The sequence below is a fragment of the Rhamphochromis longiceps genome, linkage group LG12 (genome assembly GCF_057381845.1).
Source record: "Rhamphochromis longiceps isolate RC_006_pf linkage group LG12, R_longiceps_female_GT1.1, whole genome shotgun sequence".
In the NCBI taxonomy this organism is placed as follows: Eukaryota; Metazoa; Chordata; class Actinopteri; order Cichliformes; family Cichlidae; genus Rhamphochromis; species Rhamphochromis longiceps.
The window spans coordinates 34,278,621-34,305,416 of NC_140568.1; the positions used below are offsets into that span (position 1 = coordinate 34,278,621).

At 39.9% G+C, this 26,796-nt stretch overlaps 1 protein-coding gene across 8 annotated transcripts in view; it reads left to right on the plus strand.

Annotated features, from left to right (window-relative positions):
* Positions 1-26,796, plus strand: part of gpat2 (glycerol-3-phosphate acyltransferase 2, mitochondrial) — a 185,775-nt gene that overhangs the window by 38,286 nt on the left and 120,693 nt on the right. For 2 of the 8 annotated variants that reach the window (XM_085425967.1, XM_085425968.1), the window contains exon 3: positions 9,073-9,170. The exons of the other annotated variants lie outside the window; for them this stretch is intronic. The gene's annotated coding sequence lies outside the window, so the exon portion shown is untranslated. The remainder of the gene's footprint in view (positions 1-9,072; positions 9,171-26,796) is intronic. 8 annotated transcript variants of the gene reach the window in all.

A 26,796-nucleotide genomic window follows, 5' to 3' on the forward strand; every position in this document is an offset into this window, starting at 1 on the left:
AAAGAAGGGAGAGAACGAACACATGATTGAGGACTGAAAGGTACAGAGAGAGCTTGATAGATTTTTCCGTCATTAATAATACAGATTGTCTTACCACAGAGCCTCTATCATGTAGTCTAATTACATTGATTTTGTATGTCAGTCAAGTATTTTACCAGAGTGTAGCCTTCATTCGGTATGCATGTGTGTGCCTGTTGTAGAGAATTAGCCAGGTCAAGCAAAGGGCTGTCAGAGGACTTTGTAATTAAGGACTGTGTGGCAGCAGCATGTTTCCCATTAGGGCACCAGTATCACATCCCAGCCATGTGAGTCAGCCTTGGCAGTCTTGCCCTGTTTAATAGAGTTAAACAGAAACGCTTAGGCTAATTATCTACATCACTGATAGGATTTGCCTGTAGCAGTCACAGTATAAAGCAGCAACAGCTATCAATTGAACAGAAATGATTGGGAAGAGTGTAAGTTTTAGTCATGTGTACCTTTTTTTTGCACATTAATGTTCACAAAATGTAATTAAATTATTTTCAATTTTTTTTTTTTTTTAAATATGCAGACTGCACTGTTATTAGTTGCATTTTGAGAGACTCTGAAAAAAACTATCTCCGGTCTAAATTAAATCAACAGTGATCTGATTTCAGAAATACTACTCTGAAAGAACATTTCCTTCTCCTCATTTTTTTTTGTTGGTGTTTTTTTTAATATGTCCAGTTGTGCTCCTCCATTCTCTCGGTCTGTCTTTTTGTCATTCAGCTTGCTGTGTTGTCTCCAAACCCTAGTTTTTCCTCCACCATTGTCTGTAATGTTCCCAACAGGCCTCGAGTAACTTTTTTCAAAAAACGTCTTACAACAGAGAACATAATAATTAGAGATGCAACCTCAGATATGTCTGAGTTTTGTGCTCATCCGGAGCAGGCTGATGTTCACCTATCCAGTAATGTCATTGCACATGTAGCAATGCAGAACAATTGTGATTGTTCTGTTTGGTAACAATATGCGCGACATATTGATTGGCATGAGGATATTTCTTCTGTGATGCAAAATTTAAATGAGATGGGCTGCAATTGTGACTGGCTTGCTAATAATGCCAGTGTTAACAATAATGCATTAGCTGGCAACCAACAAGTGTAGTCTGCCGTTTTCTAGTTTTGAGAATCCTGCAAGTCCATATGGGAAGTCTTTCTCTTTTCCTTTAATAACCCTGGGGCCATCTGGCATTTTGAAGAAGTATTTACAGAGACATTTAGATGGGGACTCCATACTGTAGCAGTTTACTCATTTACTTAGCATGTGAAAGTTCATTGGTTCAATTCCAGTTGGAAACACAAATTCCTTTTGGGGTTAGTGTCCAGACCGCTGCCAAATAAAACAGAGTTCCCCACCTGTAACGAACCCCTTTTGGCAAGAGGATGGAAATGTTTTGTGTAGTTGAATCCTATTTATTCTTCAATGTGACATTTGTTTTTATGAAAATGACAAAAGGACCTACAACTTGGTGCAGATCTGGAAAAAAGTGTCAAGTGTTTTATGAATGTGCATTGAATTCTTAAACTTTGTAGGAAGAAATGTACAAAATGAACCATGTAAACTGTTAATTATATTCTGAATTAAATTTGCAGTTGGCTAAAATCTAAATGACCAACACTAAATCAGAATAGGATGGAAACATGGCAGTCTGACTCTGAAAATGCATCCATACAGGAATAGACTAGCAGTGATATAGTGACCAGGAACTGAGGAATGCTAGTGAAATTCAGCTACTTGCACCAATCACAGGTGACATACAGCCCTGTGGAAATGGAGTACAAAGCATGATGTAATAGCTTGTAGAGTCACCTTTAGCAGCAGTTACTGAAGTAGTCATTTTCTGTATTACTTAATCAGACTCTTAATCAGACCGCATTCTTGTGGAGGAATTTTCGCTTACTCTTCTTTTAATCAGGTTGACATCTGGACTTTGATTCTTTTCTTTAGTCCGTGACTCTGTGGTAGATTTGTGCTGTGCTTGAGGTCACTGTCCTGCTGCATGACCCAATTTCACACTGTGGCTGTATAACATGCCCAAATCATCATCCATCCTCTACTGTGCTTGACAGTTGATGTGAGATATTTGTGCTGATCTGCTGTTTGTTTTTCACTTACTGTGGCATTGTACATTATAGCCAGAATTCTTCATTTTGGACTCGTCTCTGCAAAGGAAAGATGTAGCTTTTGGGGTTTTTCCAGTTTCTCTGAGCATTCCACAGTCTGTATGGGGTGAATTTAACGAGGTGTGTTCTCCTGGGAAGATTGTGGCATTCTATTAACACATACCTAAATGTGCCAGAACAGCAAATTGCAAAAAGTTCTGCTTTTATAGAGGTGGTCACAATTTTCTGTAAGGAATAAAGATATACTTAAATTTCCACAGGTCTGTGAATTGTACCCTTTCACTAGACAGGGATATCTGTCCAACTCAAGACTGGGTATCTGTGATCAAAAAACCATCAGCTAAAAAGTGATATGCAATGAGTAGTGGTGCAACGGATCACGGTTGATCCGTAATCCGAACTGATCCCACTCCATGGTTCGGCATGCACGTGATCCGAAGATTCGAAAAAGAAGGAAAAAAAGTATGTGTATGGTGCGCGTGGTCTGTCTGTCAAGCAATAGTTATGGCTAGTGCTAGCGATCCAAGTGGAGGAGCAGAGGAGTTTGCAGCATTTAAGCAGCCCTTTGCTCCCCAATCCGACCGGGCTAAAGCTACTACAAAAGCTACTGGGGTGTTTAGCTGCAGACTGGAGGCCGTATTCCCTTGTGCAAAACAAGGGGTTTAAACTATACATATATATATATATATATATGTGTGTGTATATATGTGTGTGTGTGTGTGTGTGTGTGTGTATATATATATATATATATATATATATATATATATATATATATATATATATATATATATGTGTATATATATATATATGTGTATATATATATATATATATATATATACACATATATATATATATGTATATATATATATATATATATATATATGTGTATATATATATGTATGTATGTATATATGTATGTATATATATATATATATGTATGTATGTATATATGTATATATATATATATATATATATGTATATATATATATGTATATGTGTATATATATGTATATATATATGTATATGTGTATATATATGTATATATATGTATATATATGTATATATATATATACGTGTATATATATGTATATATATATATATATATATATGTATATGTATATATATATATATGTGTGTGTGTGTATGTGTGTGTGTATATATGTATATATAATTAATAGAATACCAGAACAAGAATAAAAACAAGAATACCAGAGGCGCAAAACAGAGAATACCAGAGGCGCAAAACACCAGCTACTGGTAGACAGAACAGTCAGCCGAGACTGCAAGACCAGACTGACAAACCTATGCACTGCCTGGATTGATTACAAGAAGGCCTATGACTCAATGCCCCACAGCTGGATACTGGAATGCCTAGAATTGTACAAGATCAATGGGACCCTAAGAGCCTTCATCAGGAACTCAATGGGGATGTGGCGTACAACACTAGAGGCCAACTCCAAGCCCATAGCACAAGTCACCATCAAGTGCGGGATCTACCAAGGAGATGCTCTGTCCCCACTGCTGTTCTGCATAGGCCTGAACCCCCTCAGTGAGATCATTAACAAGACTGGCTACGGATACCGACTACGGAACGGAGCAGTTGTCAGCCACCTCCTGTACATGGATGACATCAAGCTGTATGCCAAGAGTGAACGAGACATCGATTCACTGATCCACACTACCAGGCTATACAGCAATGACATTGGAATGTCGTTCGGACTGGAGAAGTGTAGTCGGATGGTAACAAAGAGAGGGAAGGTAGTCAGAACTGAGGGGATTGAACTACCAGAAGGCAACATTGCAGACATAGAGGACAGTTACAAGTACTTGGGGATCCCACAGGCGAATGGGAACCATGAAGAGGCCGCTAGAAAAGCTGCAACCACCAAGTACCTGCAGAGGGTCAGGCAAGTCCTGAGGAGTCAGCTGAATGGTAAGAACAAGATCCGGGCCATCAACACGTACGCCCTGCCCGTGATCAGGTACCCTGCTGGGGTAATAGGCTGGCCAAAGGAGGAGATAGAAGCCACTGACATAAAGACAAGAAAGCTCCTTACCATGCATGGAGGGTTTCACCCCAAGTCCAGCACCCTGAGGCTGTACGCTAAGAGGAAGGAAGGGGGCCGGGGACTGGTGAGTGTCAGCACCACAGTCCAGGATGAGACAACGAACATCCAAGAATACATTGGGAAGATGGCCCCAACTGACCGAGTGCTCAGTGAATACCTCAGGCAGCAGAAACCCAAGAAAGAGGAGGGAGACGAGGAACCATCATGGAAGGACAGGCCCCTGCACGGTATGTACCACCGGCAGATAGACGAGGTGGCTGATATCCAGAAATCCTACCAGTGGCTGGACAAAGCTGGACTGAAAGACAGCACAGAGGCACTAATCATAGCAGCACAAGAACAAGCTCTGAGCACAAGATCCATAGAGGCTGGGGTCTATCACACCAGGCAAGACCCCAGGTGCAGGCTGTGTAAAGATGCCCCAGAGACAATCCAGCACATAACAGCAGGGTGCAAGATGCTAGCAGGCAAGGCATACATGGAACGCCATAACCAAGTGGCCGGCATAGTGTACAGGAACATCTGTGCCAAGTATAACCTGGAAGTCCCGAGGTCAAAATGGGAGATGCCCCCAAGGGTGGTGGAGAATGACCGAGCTAAGATCCTATGGGACTTCCAGATACAGACGGACAAAATGGTGGTGGCTAACCAACCGGACATAGTGGTGGTAGACAAACAGAAGAAGACGGCCGTAGTGATCGATGTAGCGGTTCCGAATGACAGCAATATCAGGAAGAAGGAACACGAGAAGCTGGAGAAATACCAAGGGCTCAGAGAAGAGCTCGAGAGGATGTGGAGGGTGAAGGTAACGGTGGTCCCCGTGGTAATCGGAGCACTAGGTGCGGTGACTCCCAAGCTAGGCGAGTGGCTCCAGCAGATCCCGGGAACAACATCGGAGATCTCTGTCCAGAAGAGCGCAGTCCTGGGAACAGCTAAGATACTGCGCAGGATATATATATATATATATATATATATATATATATATATATATATTAGGGGTGCAACGATACACAAAATTCACGGTTCGGTTCGATACTTTGGTGTCACGGTTCGATATTTTTTCGATACAAAAAAAATGTTCATGCCTTTTTAATTTGTCATTTATTAAAATTATAAATATATATCCATCCATCCATTCGCTTCCGCTTATCCTTTTCAGGGTCGCGGGGGGCGCTGGAGCCTATCCCAGCTGTCATAGGGCGAAAGGTCGCCCTGGACAGGTCGCCAGTCTGTCGCAGGGCTAACACATAGGGACAGACAACCAACTCAAAAGTACAGTTTTTAAATTTAACCCTAACCCTTGTGCGTGTTTTTTTTTTTTTTTTTTTTTTAATATTTTTATTGAGAGACAAGTGTACAGTAGTTTACAATGACAACACAATCTGTTCCCCTCACATATTTTTTAGTTTTTCTTACATGAACAGACACAATAACACACACACACAGGCACACCTACACACACGCTTAAGTAAACAAACAAAACAAAACCTAATAAGAAACCCAAAACAAACACAAACCCCAAAAGGGGGGGGGGGGGGAAAGGGGGGGGGGGGGGAAGAGACATGATATTAATCAGCTGGTAGAGCGTTTAATGACTTGCAATAGTCCACGAAGGGGCCCCAGATAGAATAAAATTCTCTGTATTTGCCCTTCGCCACAAGGCCTATCTTTTGCAATTTAAGAGATGACATCACATCTCTAAACCAAAAAGAAACTGAAGGTGGCTTTGAAGATTTCCAAAGGAGTAAGATGCAACGTCTAGCCAAAAGTGATGTAAAGGCTAATATTTTGAAGTGTGTAGGGTCGGTTAGACCAGTGTTGACTGGAAGCCCAAAAACAGCTAGAAAAGGGTCCGTGCAGATTTGGGTCCCAAGAGCTTTGGAAAGAATAACTGAATACTGACTCCAGAAGCCATGGAGTCTTGGGCACAGAAAGAACATATGGCCTAGGTCACATGGGGTGGCATGACATCTCTCACACTGATCCATCACTTGTGGGTAAATCTCAGACAGACGAGACTTTGAATAGTAAACCCTGTACAACACCTTGAACTGGATGAGTTGTAACCTGGCACAGGACGTACTATAACGGACATTGGATACTGCTTTCTCCCATTGCTGATCCGAAAAAATTATTCCTAACTCCTGCTCCCAAGCCCCCCTAATTTTAGCAACGGAATGGACATTTAAATCCATAAGTTGTTTATATATTAAAGATATAATTGACTTCTTATTGGGTTTAAGGGATAAGAATTCCTCCCACGGTTGGACATTTGGGAGAAGAGGGTAGGAGGGGAAGAGAGCAGAAGTGCAATGCCGTGCCTGAAAATAACGGAATAGATTGGTAGCCGGAAGATTTGTTTCTGAACACAGGTCTAAAAAAGTTAAGAAAGTGCCATCTTTATAGAGATCCTTAAATGTATTAATACCATGACGCTTCCACTGTACATAGGTACCATCAATGAGGCCAGGAGTAAACAGATGGTTCTGCGTGATGGGCATGTGTACTGACGCAGAGATGTACTTAAAATGACTCCTGAATTGTGACCAGACCCTTAGACTAGACTGTACCACGGGATTTTGGGTGAAATGAGAAGGCTTAAGCGTGTTTTTTATTTTGACAGCGAATGCGCACCTGCGGACCACTTATGTGCAGCCCTGGTTATTTAGCTCGTCATATTGCAGCCACAGAAATTCTTTTGTCCATGAAACCATAAAGCTGCACTTTCTTTTTGCCTTATAGTCTGATTTGTCATAACTTCTCCGTTTTGTGGTAAGCTTTTCTTTGGCGGTCACTTCTTCACCCTGACCTGTCTTATTTGGCTCAGCAGAACTAAAATATATATCGTGTTGCTTTTACACACACACTCACATAAGCTCAGCGATTCTCTGCGCGATCAACCTCTCACATGTTTAAGCTGCGGGAGATTTCATGTTTGCATAGTAAGCTAACGATTAATAAGACGATGTCAGAGGAATTGGTGCACAAATTATCATCACTCACAGATCAGTGCTGTCGCTCTCTATACACAGTTCGCACGATTGCAAAGTGAAAGCAAAAAAACAAGCGCAAATTCAAACGCGATTTCAATATGTCACATATTGACAGTGGCTCACCAATGCCAATGACATAATTACCCAGCTACATTTCTGAAAGAATGCAAAAGCATTGACATATATTTTTCCTTCCTACAATAGCCGGACGGGCAGGGAAGAGATAGATTTTGGTAGCCCGACTGAAAAAAATCGCTAGCCCCTGGACGTCGGGCTAGCGATATTGCAAGCCCTGTATCTGATTGAGGAATCACTCATCTTTGGAAAAGAGAGTTTATTACAGAGAAATGTCTCTTTCCAAAATAAATGCTATACTATCCGCTTCTTCTGGGCTATATTCTCAGCAGCATAAGGAGAATCATGTGCTAACAGCTGTCTAAATGACTCAGCTAAAGTTAGTAGCATGCTTGTTGTTTTTGTCTTTGCACTAGGATGATGTCGGCGTAAATGTGCAGTCATATTCGTTGTGTTCCCACTAGTGCTTTCAGGTTGATCTCGTTGAAATGACCTTAACGCCACAACACGGCAAATCTCCGTTAACGAGCTACCGCCGATCGCCCCGTGCATGGGGCTAGACGGCCAACACGTTAACGAGCTAACTGCGCTAACACACTAGTTCCCACCCATGTAATTGAGCATTGCATGGCACATCCAACATACTGTTTTACTTTAGTCCATGACTCGCTTACCTTCAGGGTCATACGTCACATGAAAACCAAAATAATTCCAAACGCCAGATCTGAATGTTGCAAGGAGAGCTTAACTTCTGTCTTGCTAGCTTGCCCTGCGCTCTTCCTTCTGACTATGCTGTCTGTGTTGAGCGCTCAGTGAATCTGCGTTCGACTACTCCGCCTAGGCTGCACTGTCGAGCGCAGATCCACTGAGCGCTCAACACAGACAGCATCGTCAGAAGGAAAGTTGATAAAATAAATTACAAATGTTGTATTGTTCGATACATATGCGTACCGAACCGAAAGCACTGTATCGAACGGTTCAATATCGATACGAATATCGTTGCACCCCTTATATATATATATATATATATATATATATATATATATATATATATATATATATATATAAAAATAAATAATTGTATCCATCTTCGAAACACATCTCGATAACCAAATCTAGTCAGAACATCAAAAAGATAAGGTCACTCGACCCTATCGAATGCTTTTTCAGCATCCAGTGAGAGAAAGGCCCTCTCTGAAGAATTGTTTAGTCCGTCTATGTTAAAGACTCTTCTTACATTATGTAGACCTTGACGCCCCAATATAAAACAGTTTTGATCTCTATGAATTACTGAGGGGAGAGTATCTTGCAGACGTGTTGCTAATATAAGTTGAATGTTTTTAATAGGCGAAAAATACTTAAATAAGTTAATACGTAAATGTTAAAATCTTTGTCTTTTTCTTTTTTTTGCTGATCTGAATATTGATCCGATCCGTGACTTAAAACCGTGATCCGATCCGAACCGTGAGAGTTTTGATCCGTTGCACCACTAGCAATGAGCAAATCGCTTTATGTGTGGATGGTATTTAAGGGTATTATCAGATTGGGCATAATTGCCTTGTACCTTTGCTGAGAACGATTGTTCCCCTTTCCCTCTCGCCCACTGGCCTGCACACATTGTATTTAAAGATCTGAGTGCTTCAGTTTGGCTCAGCATCTCTTTTCTCTGCCATGTAGAGTATTCATGATTTAATGTGTTTTGTGTGCGATTTTGGAAACAATAACACGGTGTCCTCTTATCTATCTGTTAATTAACCCAGTGATTTTTTTTCTTTCTTTTTTTGTTACCAGAGAGAGCTGTTGTTGAAAAAGCACTGTAGTTCAGTAACATGTTTACTGATCATGAATCCAACTGAACCAAGCCCACCACCTCAAGAGGCCAGGCCATGGTACGCAATGATTTTGTGTGGATTTTGGGGGTCAGAGGTGCTCAGACATGATATCAGTTGCCAAGTGTGAGCACTCCCTAATGTTGCCTACAGTATGACATTGTTGGGTGTGTTGTGAACTCACTGTGAGCAAACAGGAGAGATTTCCCGTAGAAATGATTTGCACACCTGTTCAAAGGGAAGGTTAATTGACTCAGGACATGCTGAGTCACTGATGCAGCATGATGTGCAACAGGAAGAGGTGCTCGGTTCCTTTATGCCATGCCAATTGGCACATGAAGGCCAAATCAGGTTAACTGGACAGGTTAAAGTGTGATTACTCAATGACACATAGATGGAGTCAGAGGGAGAAAGAGAAAGACAGACATATGTTGGAGATAAACAGCCTCTCTCCCAGGGCGGCCTGTTTGTTTTCTATTTTACATTTTACCAAACAAACAGTCTATAAATGGCATTTTTTGTTTCTTTCTCTGTCTTAGAATATCTGGTGAAAAGCCACTTTTTCCAAAAATACTTTTGACCTCATGCTGCACAATTTATGGCATTTTAGTGAGGCTGCAATGGTACTTGTATCCTCTTTCGAGGTTGAAGTAGAGCTCTCTGAAAAAGTGAAGTTAAACTCATTCATCATGTTCGGTAAATCATTCTTCATTTATCACTCAAAAAAACCCTTTATCATATGTGTAATTCAGAGAGAACATGGTTATCTTTATTGCCAGACTAGAAAGTCTTATTGAGCACTCGAAGTGTCTTAACTACAAGTCATATTTAACTATATCGTACATCATACAGTTGCTTCATGCAATACACTTTATCAATATCATCCCTGGATAATTTTAAATCACCGGTTAACCTAACATGTGTGTCTTTAGACTTTGGGAGGAAGTGAAAGTACCTGGGGGAAACCCACAGAGGCATGAAGAATTTGCACACTTGGCACTGAAAGTCCCCACCCAGGAACCTTTTTGCTGTGAGGCCACAATGCTAACCCCCGCACCACAACTCCATCCAATGTCTCTACAATGTCTCCTTAAACAGCATTAAATAACACTATATAATTAGTCAAGTTAAAATGACCAGATGATTGGTGGACAGATTTAACAGCTGGTTTGAAGTCTGTTTCTTTAAAAATGAATTTGAAATTTCTTTAAAGGTAAATAACAAGGTGCTTGAATTTGACTTAAAAAAAAGAAGCTTTTAGTAAGAAACTAAAACTGTTATAGTTGCTGCATTTGAATTATTGGGTTAAAGATATGAACAAGGCTTTATGTTATCTCTGCATCCTAATTAAACAGCTCTTAGGATACATTACAGTTTAGTTCATTTACTTTCAATAAAATTCCCACCATAAATGTGTATGAGGTTGTAAAAAAATATTGTCTTACTCTAAAAACTAACGATTACCCCCACCCCGCCGCCCTGAAACAAATTCTAAAAAATAAAAACAGGAAGAAATCCACTAAAAAACAGTTTGCACTGTTCAATGAAAAACTTTCAAGCAAGTTTATTTTTCTGTCTGTATTACCGTAATTGTCGGGCTATAAGCCGCTACTTTTTGCACCAGCTTTGAACCCTGCGGCTTTTAGTCAGGTGCGGCTTTTCTATGGATTGTCCATGATTTTTGTCATATCGTAAGACGATTTGTTTTGTTTGTTCCGCTGTTGTACGGCACTACGTTGCCTGGCGGAAGGGCATGTGATCAGACACACAGTATCGGGGTTCAAGAGTGGTATGTTGGTCACATGTCCATCCGCCAGGCAACATAGTGCCGTACAAGTAGCGCGAAAAACAAACTTCAAAGTAGCGCTATGTGTTCAGCGGGAGTCGTGGATGACGAGCGGCGATAAACTTGCGAAAAGCAAGTTATACTCAATTCCACCGGTGGATTCTGACAGCGTGGAAAAGTGTGAAAACATCCACGATCACCAATGGATTTCAAAGGGCTGGACTGTTGCATGATGGAGAGGAAGACACCGCCACGGCCCTTCTGAGGGTGTTCGACTCCGACACTGACAACGAGGATTTCTTTGGTTTTGAAAGTGACAACGAAGGAAAGAAGCTGAGAGTGGATGACGAAGCCACCCTGAACCTGTTCATATCCGACACTGGAGAAGAGGACTTTGGTGGTTTTAGTGCGCAGGAAGAAGAGAAAGATGGTGGTGAATGACTGACTTTTCTTCTTGTTAAAGCTGTGTCACTGCACCTGAGCCTAAAAGGTAGTCTGAATCTATTTTTCTGGTGTGCTGCAGGTTATTGTTATGTACTACATTTGTTACTCATTTATGAAGCACAGTACATGTGTCCTACTTGTAATTACCGCTACTTGTACATATACCTAAAAAGTTATGCAAATATGTACCCATAACTTGTTTTTCAAAATATTAATAAAAGGGGTGTGTCTCCAAACAGCCATCTCTTTCCTGACAATTCCCTTTGTGTATATTCTTTTACATATGATAAGTCAACATTGAAACACCTGCGGCTTTTGGTCAGGTGCGGCTAATGTATGTACAAAACAGGATTTTCCCCTGATTTTAGCTTGTGCGGCTAATATTCAGGTGCGCTTTGTAGTCCGGGAAATACGATATGTTTGGTTGGCTGCTTGAAACTTGAACTCACACACATGTTTGCATGTTTGTATCAGTTATTGCTAAAATTTCAGTTAAATGCCTGCAAAGAGACATCCTGTTTGTTGCTTGTAATCAGGTTATGTCAATTGACTGACCAGCAGATCCTTTAAAGAGGGCTGCAGAAAGACTGGAGACAGAGCATTGTTATCTTTTGGTTTCTTTTTTACACTCACACACAGTAAGAGAAAGATTCACATTACATGGCTTATATTACATAATATTGTTCTCCACTGGAAAGCAACCCCATAAATCATTGGTCCTTATGTCCATGTCACCCTGTTATCCTAGAAAATAGAGTTTAACATGTTTCTACATTGTGAATGTTTTAAACCATCATCTTTTTCCTTTTTGTTGTTGTTGTCGTCGTCGTTGTCATTTGTTGCAACTGAAAACTTGTTCAGTACTAGTCAGGCCTGGTGACGTTGTCCCTCTTTTAAAGTGGAACCAATCCTACATATTTTTTAAAAATACTTTCATGGGTCATTTCAAATGCTGGGGACAAACAACTGATATGATCTTTTGGTTGTGGAACTTGTCTTATACAAAGGACAGGGCCTGTGTTCAGATGTTATTGATATGTGTAATCATGGAGTGTCCTACTCTAATAGAAGAAAAGTCAGTGCCTCTCAGGAAGTCTGGCCTTTTGAAATGTCACAGCTGTTTCAGAAGACTATCCTTTAAAAGACAAGATTTTAGTCCTTCGTCTTCCATTTGTCTTTCCTCTCCCTTAGTCATGTTCTTTCTTTTTGCACTCCAGTTTCCATTGTTCGTCCTCTCTCTTTGAAGACTTTAAAGCTTTGAAGAATGGCACAGTGTGCTTCTTGATTCAGGAGCAGGTAATGGGGAACAGGACTGTCCTGTTGCATTTAAAGGTGCTGTGTCACACCTTAATAGGTCATTCAGCTTGAGCTTGGTGTGCATATAGATGGATTGTAAAATGAAATGCTCTGTATAATCTTCCCTGGGGATTTCCCTTTGGAGGAGACTGCCATATTTTGAGCTGTTATTCAAATCCCTTTATATTGGAGACATTCACCTTTTCAATGAGACTATTGTTGGTGTTTTAACCTGACAGTGCAGGAATTTGAGCATTGGTCAAAGTCCAGACAGAAAACTAGTTAAACCTTTTAATTAACAAAAAGGAAAAGTAGGCAAACTGTTGCAGCAAGTAAAGCTTGTGTTTTCAGCATTTAAAAAAATCCTACATTTTTCATTTTAATTTCAATTTAATCCTTAACCCGTTACCTAAAATCTCAAAACCTGTAGATTAACATGCAAAAAACTGATATATTTACCTGTCTTTGACTTGTTCCTATGAATTTTTAACTTGAAAATGTCAAACTGCCTCCCCTTTGTGGTTCAGTAATGATACAGACATAGTTTTGAGAGACAGGCAGTGTGGTGGTTGGTTTTGTCACCTCCCAGCAGGGACCTTTATTTGTGTAGATCGTTCTCTCTGTGTCTGAATGTATTCTCACATGTTTTCCGGCCTTCTGCCACAGTCCACACACATGCATGGTGTAAATCGATAGTTTTGAGAGATATTGAAGTCAAGTTAAAATAACAAACATCAAAAATATTGGAGAATTGGGTTGTTCTTGATTGCATTATTGTTTGGCTGCGTTTGTCTATGTAATAAATACAGTTTAGACAAGTGACCCGCCACGTGTAAGCATTAAGGGATTTGATAATGATGGTAACATAAGACTTAGGATACATGTTACAAGCTCTAGATCTTTCCATCCGTACATCTGTCCATCATCAGGCGTGTAACAAGAAATGTTGCATTTGACCTTCACTGTTAAGTGGCATAAAATGGACCCTTCATCTTTCTAATGTATATTATTAGCTTTCTTTTGTTATTAGCCTTTTTACACATTTAAAAGAGTGCCCTAAAAAATTTGCTTAACTATATACATTTTTAAAAAGAAAGGGGAAAAAAAAAAACATCAAATGTTGTGACTTTGCTGTGATACCGTTATGTCCTGATGATGAAGCCTATGATACTTTCACTTCATGCTGGAAGTGAAGAGATCAGCTTCCTCTCTCTTTCTGTCTTCTGCTGTTTGGACAGAGTTACACTTATGCAGCTCTGATATTTGTTTCGGTTTTGTCTCGCAAGAAAAAAATAGGAAACAAAACATAATCTCAGAAAAAAATTTACACATGAAAATCTATTTGTCCTCCTTTTCGGATCTTTTTTCTAGGGGTATAGTCCTCCCACCCCCTGCCAGTAGGACCCAGCTGATATGAGTCTCAATCACTTGACCTTAACATAAAACCTTTACACACTCAGACAGGGAGTGAAGTGCTTTGCTTTACCAAAGGTCACTCCCACAGATTTCTCCCACTCTGCTGCAGAGCTTGGCAGCAAGGAGGAAAAGGGTGAACCCAGCAGGCTGCCGTTTTAGGACCTCAGGCTGAATACATTCCTGGACAAATATACCCTTGATCTGTCTTTACACTACAGTTTTAGGCTTTTAAACACCAACCTCTCAAGCTTAAGGCTGACACTGGGTATTTCCGCCTTAGCTCTCAATTTGGTCAACCAACAAGAGTCTGGTTTTATAAGCATGGCAAAATACCCATACACAAGACTTCCAGACATATGTGCAGGGATTTTTTAGCTCCATTTGGATGTGAAATGATGACTCGAAGAGAAAGTTAGGAGTAGAAAGTCTTACTTTTTTTTCTCTTTCAGTGCACCACTTACTCTCTGTCACACAGCAGTGTGAGAGAGAGAGCAGGAAAGCTGCAGGAAAGCAAGACTTTATTGCAAATCAGTTCTGTTCATAGATTTTCATCAAGATGCTTTTTTAATGGAAAAAAGACACTTACAATGCACTAAAAGTCTAGTAAATCTAGTGGCAGTTGATAAGTTGGCAAGTTAGGTGAACTTGAGTGTGAAAAGTGAATGCTAGAATTCCCAACAAATTAATAACCAAAATATTCAATAGTTAAGCTACCCTTAACGTTTATCGCACCCCATGTTTTTAAACAATGAATGCTAGTGAAAAAATTCCTATGTTTGAAAAACTCTGATTACTGCCAAGATTATGTCATTAGCCTGTTAATTAGAGCTGCGACAGTTGTTTTGTTTCTCGTGTTATAGATCAGGCACATCCCTTTGCTTTAAGACAGTGTGCTTTCACCCCTCCAAAAGCAAGCCAAGATGACTAAAAGAGAACCTTTGGCCAACAAGATTTTTCTAGAGTAAGCACAACTCCCAAGGTTTTCAAAGGTGAACCTGTGAAAGGACTATTAATGGTTGCCTGCAGCTCCCTTTGCCTACAGATCACTAGGTATGAGATCAGGGTCTGTCACCTGGTATGCATTCGGCAGCACACGACAGTTTTTTGTCGCGCTAACTCTGTCTTGCCCGGGGCTAATGTGCAGTCTCCTGAGGAGCCCAAGTCAGCTGCCACCTCTGTATCTTGGTGACTCCCATGCTGGAGATGGCTGCAACCTGTCAGGGACCAGTGGCTCCCCTTGCAGGATGAGCTTTGAAAAAAGTCCTCAGAGTTCATCATTTGAATAAAATTAAAAGTTCGAGTTCAGTAAATTCTTGTTTGCTAAGTTACTTTTGTGTTAAATAATCAAGATTTACAATATAATTATTGATCAAAATAGCCCTGAACACAGCTCACAGGTTCTTCTCTTCATCATGTTCTCTGTGCAAGTACTGATAATTCAATTTACATTAAATTGCATTTTATTTGTGTAGCACCAGGTCTTGGAATGTGTGCGGGTAGCCAACAAATATTCTAATTGTTAACATAATGGATACCGAATGCCGGCAAATTGTTGTGTCCTAAATAGAGATGGACCGATCCGATATTACGTATCGGTATCGGTCCGATACTGACCTAAATTACTGGATCGGATATCGGAGAGAAATAAAAAATGTAATCCGATCCATTAAATATCAGAAAAGCACCTCACAAAACTTGCAACACGGCGCAACTCGGCTCATAACCGTAGCATGTCGGAGCAGTATGCCTCACGTGATAGAGCGGCTGTGTGTATTTGTAGCCTCACTACCAAACCAGCATTTCATCTCTGAAGTTATCCCAGAGAGAAGTAAAGCAAGTGTATAAGTTTATCTCTGAATGTTTGTAAAGCATTCCCACGCTAAGCTTAACAACCGATATATGGAGCGACTGCCTCTTCTCTCTCCCTCCCTCTTCTTGCTGCTACTTCAATCGTGAAACTGATTAATGATCAGCTGATCGGCTTTTCTGTTGCGAGTCTGTCTCTCTTCTTTGTTTTTGGATCACTTTGCACCAGAAAGAGGAAACCAGCGGCTGAACAACAGCAGCACGTTTAAGCTTGATAAGCTGTTGTTAGAATTTATTTAATATTACTTTCTACACCAGGATCCTTTTCTACGCAGCTGACGGCTGTTAACTGTGCAGGGGCGGATCTAGCAAAGTTTAGCCAGGGGGGGCGATAGGGCATTAACAGGGAAAAGGGGGCACAAAGACATACTTTTCTTTCTTATTCTCATTTAAAATGTCTAGCTTTTAATAAATAATTATCTGAATCTTACACCCAAAGTTTTAATCTGATGTAAAATGAATAGAAGTCCATTACTGTATATATTAACTATTAAGTCTAATATGCCCTAGTAAGCTATACTACATTTTTCTTTGGGAAGATACCATCTGTGCAGTCTGCAATTCTGTAGAAGAAAGATGTTGAATCTATTTAATTATTCTTGAAAAATAATTGATTTCTATGCATTTTTTCCCCACACTGCATCAAATTAAAGTTGATTACGTCGATTAAGCATCATGAGGTGGGAGTGCTCATGAGGTGCTGGGAGTTTGGAACCCTATTAGTTAGGTTGCTTAATATTTCCACTAAGTACTCTTTAAAATACCAGAATAGGGAGGATGGAGTAGGTTTAAGTTTATTAAATTGATCAGTATTGCTATTACTATGAAATATTTTGTTGTACTTTTTACATACAGGTATAACAGAATAGCTTTAGTATTGTTGTTTATTTAAACTTGAGTATGAACTTATACAAAATGCAGCAAGATATAAAAAAAAAAAACAGTTTTATTGATTAAAAACACTATATCGGATTCATATCGGTATCGGCAGATATCAAAATTTATGATATCGGTATCGGACATAAAAAAGTGGTATCGTGCCATCTCTAGTCCTAAATGATATGCAGCCATCTGCTACTAGATGGAGATGCAGTCCCGACACAGTTATTGAAAAGTGCCAAAAAACGTTAATCTATTATTGTACGTTATTTTGAAGGTGAAAGAATTAGTTCGCAGACGTAATAGCCGAAATGAGCTTTCTCCGAAAGGGGGACGGGTTCAGTTATTTGGGAGAAGCTCAGAGTAGAGCTGCTTCTCCACTACGTCAAAAGGAGCCAGTTGAGCTGTCCCTGGGTGAGGTGTTCCGGATATGTCCCATCAGGAGGAGACCCCGGGATAGATCCACGATACACTAGAGAGATACCATCTTCCAGCTAGTCTGGGAATACCTCTGTGTTCCCCTGAACGAGCTAAAGGAGGTGGCTGGGGAGAGTATAATGCGCAGTATTCACAGTGCATGATATGAGGCGCCAAACAGTTGAGCAGCATTTAAATTATGATTAATTTTTAAAGAATGTCATTAATTGTTTTAAATTCCCTTGTTTAGACTGTTTTTGACATTGTCCATTAAACAGTCCTCAAATTGAACTTTATACGTTTCTTAGTTTTACAATGATGATGCTTTATATTGTATGGCAAAGACCTTACAATAACAGAGAAAACCCCAACATTCAGACGATCCCATAAAAGCAAGCACTTTGCGACAGTGGGAAGGAAAAACTCGCTTCCAACAAGAAGAAACCTACGGCAGAACCAGGGTCAGGGAGGGGGGCAGACATCTGCTGCTCCAAAAGACACGATACATTGTGACACATGTTCATCGTATGTGCTTTAAATATAGTCCCTAATTCTGAAAATTTGAAGCATATAAACAGAATCACTGGAAACAGGACTGTTCTAAGTTCATAACAAGCTTTATGATATTAGATTTCATGTAAATGTGTTCTTTGTTTCTGCCAGTGAGCCTCATGGGCTTAGGTGTTAACAACATTAAGAGAGCTGAATATTGACACAGCACCTTTCCTGGCGTCTCAAATTCATTTATACTCTGGTCTGTTGGCCTTTGAGATTCTGCTGTTTCTGATCTCTAGCGTTTCTAATCTGTATGACCTCAAATGTGACTGAGTCAGTCACTCCTCGTCTGTCTTTGATTCAGTCAAACACACACTATGCGCCTCTTTCATCTCTCTTCCCATCGTTTGCTTGTTTTTTTCCTTCCAGCCATAGCAGTGTGATGAGATGAGGACACTCAGTGTCGCTGTTTACAAAAATGACTGCCAACCTGACATTCAACTGTCCATCAGCTGCCTACATGAATTCATATTACCCACCGTGTCTTCGTGCCTGTCATTTTCTCTCTCCATCTCCAACATAACATGCCTTTCTTCAACACTATCTCAACTCCTCATTCTTTCTTTATTTCCATTCTTTCCTCAAATCACTCCTCCTCAATCTTCCACAGCTAGCCAAGGTGTCAGCTTTAACCTTTCCTCCTTTTCTGGCTATTTTTGCTTCCCTTTACCCCTTTACTTCTTACCTCTCCACTTTTCATTTGTTCATCTCACTTTCCTTTTTAGAGTAAACACAGCAGCCTTCTCACATCTCGCAATGTATCAGTTTGTTTGAACTGGAAACGGCTCTTTCTCCCTCACTTGGGTTTCCTCCCACCACCCTATCACATTTATCTTCATCCCCTCACTCTTCACATCTTCCCTGTGTGCTTTTCTGTGTCTTCTTCTGCCTGTTTAATGTTGTTCCATCTCCTCTGTATCATTTATCTTCCTCAATTTCTCCTACTTTAAAAAACTTGCCTTGCCCTGTAGTTATTTGAGATTAATGTACCTGTCCATATGTCAGGATTTTCTACTAGGCTTGAGGAAGTGTATATATTCCAGGAAACTAGAAAATCTGTCCCAGCCAATCAAAAAGTTATCTCAATTGGCTATTCGCTCATTCGTATTTCACTTCCCTGGCAGTTTAAAGTATCTTTTAGTTGATGTATTATGATTGTAGTGCACCAAAAGAGTTGATGCTGTCGAATTTATTTATTTATTTTTGGTTGTTCAGATTTGGTCCCTTTCTGTGAGCTGCTCTGCAGAGTTGAAAGACCTTGCCTGTGGGGTCCGCGTTCAGAGTGGTGGAAATGACCTCTTCTGATTTTTTTTGATTTTTTTTTTAATCGACAGAAACCTTGCTGATCTCACAGCTCCCCCTCTCTTCCCCTACTGGGCAGATGAAGACCTTTATCCCTCTATCTCTCTGTGACACAGCAAGACTCTGTATTCTCCTGCTTTGCTCTTCATCCACCTCTCCTTTATATTCCTCATATATTTTCTCACCTTTAACCTGCCACGACCGTTTATCCTGCACACCATTATTCCTCCCGGGACCCCCAAAAAATCAAAATGTCACTGCAAAGACTCATCCTGTGCTTTCCCATTCAAAACACATAATTTACACACATTATGCTTTTTAGATTTTTGCTTTGTTTGCATATAAAATTTTGCAAAGTCCACCGATAAAAGGATTTAATGTGTCCACCAATAAAACCCTGCTGTTTTAGCCACCTGCAATGCTTCAGTTCTATACCTCACTATATAACACACTGCCAAGCAGCTAGCTGTCAAACAAAAACTTACTTCAGATGAAACCATCTGTATCACAGCCAACTATTATTTCTTGTTCTAAACTCTAAAATATCTCAACTGTGCCTCAGCGAACCATGCCAAATCCTCCAACTGTTACAAGATTAAATATGTGTTGATGCACTTGCAGGATTTGACAAAAATGAAGAGCCCACAATAGGTGAATACCTGTCTGTTTAGTCTCTGTGCAAAACAAAGCTAATATAGCTAACACTACCATCTTGTCTTCTTTGTGCTGCCACATGTGCGACAGCCACAGTCGCCATTAACACCTGTTGCTAGGGTATACAAGGGTCATGCTAATAGATGAGGACATTAGAAATTGACAATGGTCAAAGTGATTGGCGAAGGCTTGTCAGACAGGGTGATTTTTAGCTAATTTCCCTATTGAGTTATTAAATTAATATCATTATCATGGTTATGGTGATGCTACAGCGGGCGATAGGATGATTGGACCAAACCTAATGTATATGTGTAAAATAATAATTGAAGGAATCTTAGAAGAAACAGGACATATTAACAGTATGCCTGAAGTGGTTAACATTAGTATTAGCTCTGACTGAATGCCGACAGTTTGGACCTGTGATGTAAAACTGAATGCTAATTATTAGTGCATGTGTATTGTAGTGACTTCTCATGAATCTCTCCTTTCTAGGTTTACATACCAAGCCTGTTTCAGAAGGTTATCATTGAGCTCCTGTGTTTTTAGCCAGTAGCTACACTGGGCTTTTTAAGAGGAGAACCTTAAAGAGATAGAGGAGCTAAAATGGAGCATGAAAGCAGGTGATCCGGCAATGTGCATGATTAGCGCACTCCCTAAAACATAACCTATAAATAAGGTTAGTAAGCACTTCAAAAACAGTGAATGCTGGAACACACCAAATAGTAATTTTTGTGATTAGTACAAAATGTCCTATTTAGAAAAAACTGCAATGTATTGATTGACTCAGTGTGTGTCTCTCTCCAGGGTAATAATTTCATAAGAAGAAGCTCGTTAAGAAGTGGGTATTTGGTGTTTTATTGTATTTATTTTTAATGTGGAAACGTAGACCATCTCAGCTTGGGTGCCAGACATCTCTGTCACTACATTTAGTGATTTCTTTTTTGCATATGCCTTAAGCTACTTTTTTCTAACTGAAAACCACCTACCATGAAAATCTATGGGCAGCTTTGCTCCAAGGAATTCAACATCTTTGTTAAGTGGGAGAACAGCAAACGGCAGCATCCAAAATGAGGCTGCACACTATGTGAGAGACATAAGTAAGACATCTATGTTAATTCTAACTTTACCTTTGAGTGACCCTTTTATATGTAACTAGAGTGGAAATCACAGAACAGAACTTTAACTTATTCGATACATAGGCTGTATGTAAAAGATGGACATCGACAGATGTGATTGTGCTGACCTGTTATGAAGCCTTCACTTGAGTGAGAATTCACTGCAAGCTGATAAGGAAGAGACCTGTCAATCACAAGCTAGGCCCACCCTAAGCACATCCTCTTTTATCCCCCCTTTTGACTCTAATTACAAGTTATTTATAAAATGATTAGTGTATTATGCTAAACAAGATGTAAACCTAGCTAATTAGACCATAATCCTTTTGAGGTTAAGACATTAGCCAAGAGTTCAAGCTCATTCCATCATGTCAGCTGAATATTTTATTTGTTGTAAATGTTTAGATTTTTTTTTTTGTGGCATTTTGCTAAAAGAAATGGCGACTTTTTACTTTTATTGGCAGGTGCCCTTTAATTTTGCTCATGGTTTGAATGTTTTGTATGAATGTACAAATGTTTGCTTGTATGTGTGTATGCACAGCAAGCTAGGATATGTACACTTCATTTTGAATTCAAATTTTTATCATTTTAGGGAGCACAGTGGTGCAGTGGTTAGCACTGTTACCTCACAGACAGAAGGTCCAGAGACATGAATTTTAGGTTAACTGGTGATTCTTATGTGTGTTGATGCATACTCAATCATCCAGGTAAGGGAATCCCAGAATTCTGAATTCTGCTGATTCTGTTCATTTGGCCATTGAGTTTTCAATGTCTAGATGAATACTAACATTGGAGTGACTTGAACATCTGAATTCAGTAATCTGGATGGATGAGTGGATACTTTTGGTAATATACCGTATTCATTATAGATTTTTCGACTGGGGAAACACCCAAGTGTATGTCTGTCTACTTCATTTTTTTTCCTTCCGAAGGAAACCTATTCAACCTTGGCACTGTTTTTTTCATAATAGTTGGGTTGCGGTCACGTGGTTCTGATGACGTGCGGAGGCAGCGCGATTTTTGAGTGGAGGGCGGAAGTAAACATGGAGGACACTGTGGAGAGTCAGGAGAGCAGCTATTGTGCAACTTTAGACCCCGTTTCTCGGGAGAGATATAAACAGATAGTTAAAAAATATATCGGACGTGATCCGTATTCTTTGAAAATGTCCGAATACACCACAGAAGTAAAGGATTTGCCTACTATCGAGGCTGTGGATATCACCAACTACTTGGTCCTCCAGACTTCTTACTACACTAGGCAGCAAATGAAAGCTTTCAAGAGTCTGGAGGCGTACAATTTTTTTGTCAGCGGGTGGGTCCACAACCTTGGAACAAAACGTCTCCGTGATGGATACAGTTTGGTGTTTGCAAGGGTGAGTGTTTGTTCTTATATTGCTTTATCTTAAACACGCTAACAGTTAGCGGTAGCGGCTTTAACGTCAACAAACATGCCACATCCTTAGGACTTCGTTAGAGTGACAGTTGTTTGTTTCAAGGTAAACCATTCTCAGCGGTCTAACGAGACACCTCTGAAGACTTGGGTAATTGCAAAGGAGGATGGAGAAGTGATTGCAGCTCATTGCAATTGTATGGCAGGGTTAGTAGCCTGTTCTCCACTGTCACTAGGCTCAAATCCGGGCTCTCAGCCGTCTGTTGCATATCCAAAATCGCCTCTGCACATCGATGCTGTTCTGCCTTAAGCTTCATTCTTTTCTCTCGTTTGAGAACTGATTCCGATCTGGGTTTTCGTTCGTAGCCGAGATTGACCGTCGGAGCCCAGTCCTCCGACTCTTCGTCATCCAAAGCACTTGGGCAGCCTATAGTCCCAATCAAGTCAATATTAGACTACTAACTTAAAAGCACTAAGTAAACGAGAATTTAACGACAACCTAATGCTAATAAGTTCGTTTGCAAACATAACATTACCTCTGACGAAGTGGTCGCTGCAGACACGGGCATTGGCAGACTCTGCTCCTCCCGACTGTAAACGTAAATTTAAAATCCATTTTTTCCTACGTTTTTCGGTTAGAATTTTCCATTTTTCTCCTCTTCGTTGGGCTATTTTTGGTACCCTAAAATACCATTTATCAGTTTCTCTGGTCGACCTACTGGAGCATCCGTAAACACAACAGGACATAGGCATTTTGCGTACTGTCTGTCTGTGATTTTGCGCTTATCTTTTTCACTTCCGACCGCCAGTCAAATTTCGCGCTTTATGTCGACGTCACGTCTACGTCAAATGAAACCTAGCTATTGCTGACTTTCTAAATATGTTGCCAGGCTAGCTTTGCACTTTACTCCTCTGTTGTAGATAGTTGGAAATGCAGTTCCAGCAGTTAAAATTGACTGTGAGGCAATAAAGTAAGACCAGAAAGTAATACCCAGAATTTTGCCTCTGTCACACTTTCGGATCCTCTGTAGTTAAGGTGTTGAATTCAAGTGGAAAAGCTGTTTTGTGCCATAGTTGGCACAGTCAGTCTAAGACAATAAGGTGCAGATTTTCTATTCAAAGAGGAAAGTGAAGCACTGGAGTAGTGGAAAACATCAAGGAGCTATGTGAAGTTGCGCCGTAGTTGGTCCAGAGGTCAGACATTTCTTTGTGTGGCTGTTCTGATAGAAAAGAGATGGCAGTGCTGTTGTTCTGATCTGCTTTACCCTCTCTCTCACTATCATATTTCTCCAAATTGCTTATCCCTTACTCACCAAATGCATTTTTTTTTCTGTCTCTTATTTCCCTCCCTTCCTGTCCCTCTCCAGTTCAAAAAGTGCTGCTTTGTCATACATCAGCTGAGCTTCCTCTTCATATTTACTTTGTAGCACTTTGCAGTGGCAATGGGAGTAGTGTCATCATCACTGAGATGAGTAGAGGCACAGGCATCAGCAGATTTATCACAGTTTTCTCCAGGCACATTTAAGCATTAGTGGGAGAGAAAGAGGATCAGGGTGATGAAAGCATGACTAGTGGGCTGTAGTGCAGTGTGGAAGAGGTTATTATGATACTTTGTGTTCATCTTTCTGAAAAGTCTTTATTTGTCCACCATGTGGAGCTTTGATCACCCTTTGTCCTCCCTGCTCTCATCTAAAAGCTGAAAAGCACTACTGTTAACCTGTGCTCATAGCAATTAAACAACTCCCTAAACTCGGAATCCATAATTAAGCAAATCACTTGTCTGATTGAGTAATTAAAATGGGCCGTGTTGTTCCCATTCCCCAGAAGAATTCAAAAAGAATTAACTAGCGTGGGCCTCTGTAATCAAAATAAACATATTCACTGCATTAGACTGTATGTCACAGGCTGGGTCTCTGACCCAGCGCTCTGAGTTCATGTTTGTATTTGTCTCATTTTGTTATGTGATTTAGTTTGTGTTATTTCCTATCTGCCTTTAGTTTAGGCAGTTATTGTTCCTGGGTTTTCTATGTTTTGGGGTTTTGTATTTATTCATCACATATTAGGTCTGTTAAGTTGTGTTGTCATGTTTTAGTTTTAGTATTTCCTGTTTTATTCTGACAATGTCATGTGTTCTTTGTTTATTGTATTTAGCTTTCCTCTCCTGGTCCTGTCATTAGGTTTATGTCTGTCAGCTGTTTCCCCCATGTGTCTCCACCTCCCCTGATCACCTCATGTATGTATTTAAGCCCTTTGTTTTCTGCATGCCATTGTCAGGTCGTCTGCTCATCCATGTCTCATCTCCAGGTACCCATGTCAGTTCACTATGGTTAAGGTTTTTCATGTTTTGTTATTAGTTCACCCAGTTTAGGTTATTGTTTAGTTTTCACCGATGCCCTATTATTTTGTACCCTCGTTGCTAACCTCAATAAACGGCTTGTTTTGTTAATCCACACCACGTTTTGGTCTGCGTTTGAGTCCTCCTCTGCAACACATACGGTCTGCCTCAGCCAGACCGTGACACTGTATAATGCTGAGTGAATTTCTGTGTCATATAGTTCAATGCAATATGTAAATATCCCCTTTGCAAAGCTTTTAATGGTCAGTTTGTGTTGAGAGCTGTTGAGGGGCTGGAGTGAGTGCGCTACTTTGTGTGATGCTCCTGTTATGATGAGTAATAAAAACAAATGCCTCTTAAGATATCATATACTATTTGTATTTCATATCATTTATATTTTTGGTACTAATGTAATGAAGTCTAATGCAAAGTAAACACTTTACTCTTACAGGTGGTAACAAGTACTTAGTGGATGTACAGTCGTACTTATAGGTTGTTGTACATGTGCAAATATGACAATTTTTTTTGACAATATCAGATTAGTTATTACATACTGTGTAGCAATTTCTATCAATCTTATGATACTTTTAAGTGTCAAGATATGAAAAGGTGCATTTTGTAGGAGCATACATGAACTGACTCAACCATCCACCTTCAAACAATGGAAGCTGATTCGTTTAAATGCATGCATTGATGCCAGGCTATTACCATTTCCCTCCTGTCCTAATTAATTGCACTGTGAAAATTTCCCCTCAAACTCTTGTCTTGAGCTTGACAGTTTGTTTGATGTGTGTGACTTTCCATTGTTCTCTGTTGGATCCCGTCCGTTGCCGTGCACCGTGACTCCTGGGCAGAGTGAGAGCTACCCCACACACAACGCGCACACACGCACACACACATGGATGTTCCTGGCCTTCCCTGTGCTACTAATTACCTTGTTTCCCATCTGGACTATCTGGCACTAGTGGCGCTCTTTCTCTTCTTTATACATCTCCTAATTGTCTTTTCTTCACTTTTTCAGCCACCTGCCTGATCAGAAAGTGATCCAGCTTTACAAACTCATATGAGAGCAATTTTCATTTGTTATAATTATTAATGTAGAAAATATCAGCTAATCACCTAATTTAAACAAGCAAATAGAAGATATTTTCTTTAGTTTATTTTGTGTAATAAACTGTTCCTAACAAAGTACAACAAAAAAGTAATTATAAATATTGTAATGTTAAATCTTAAGTCTTGAGAGGACTGGAAAAGGTTTTCACTGAGAACACTGAGATTATTTTTCTCTATCTGTCTTTCCCTTCATCTAGTCCCTGTTGCAGAAAATAACTACCACAGCATGATGCTGTGGCCTGTGTGTGGCCACTGGACTGTAAATAAAAGAACAAAGCTTCTGGGTCTGAAAGATGAGGGCAGTTTGGAAGTATTTTAAATGTGTATTCTTTTTACTAACCAGCAGTTGGAGGCTCCTCTGGTTGGCTAAAGAACGCTAACTGTGCAGAAGCCTATGGGGCAACAACCACATGGTTAATACTTGAGTTGTGACCTCAGGAAGCATTTTCCCATTGCTTGTTTTATTTATTTTTGTTGACTGTAACATGCGGCTAATTTAGTAAATTAGAGACAAAAACAACTTTGCTTACTATGGCCTTGTATTCTATAAAATACTTCTTCTGCCAAGACCTTGTATAAGTGCTTGTTTGTAAGTGCACTTGAAGTTTTAGAGTGTTTTAGGGAACCATGGTATAAGGATGCACCAGAGCTAATATAGCATATAAAGCAGAGTTCATGGTACCTATTTTGTGTATATTTTGCCTATGCAGAGTGAAGGATGTGGACTGTGCAACTAATGTAGCCATGTCTCCTCCAAAAAAACCAATCGTGTGTAGCCTGATTGAGATGAAGCTACGTGTAGGTAGAAGGCTGATTGGTTGGACCTGAACATAAAAGAGAGCAATGAGCAGAGTTCAGCATGAAGAAAAGTAAACACAAAAAAGTTTTTTTTGTGTGATGTTGGATGTTTTTCTCCAAAAATGAGATTTTTAAATCTTAAAAAAATACACTCCACCTGCTCTTTTAAATATTAATGAAAGATTAATAGGTTGTTTATACATAATAAATTAATCAGTATCTTAAAATTTGTTGTAGACGCTCCTTATGACGGAATTCTTGGCCCAGTTTAACCTGAACCATACTATATGAACAGTATGTAAGGGTTAAATAAGACAAGCCAG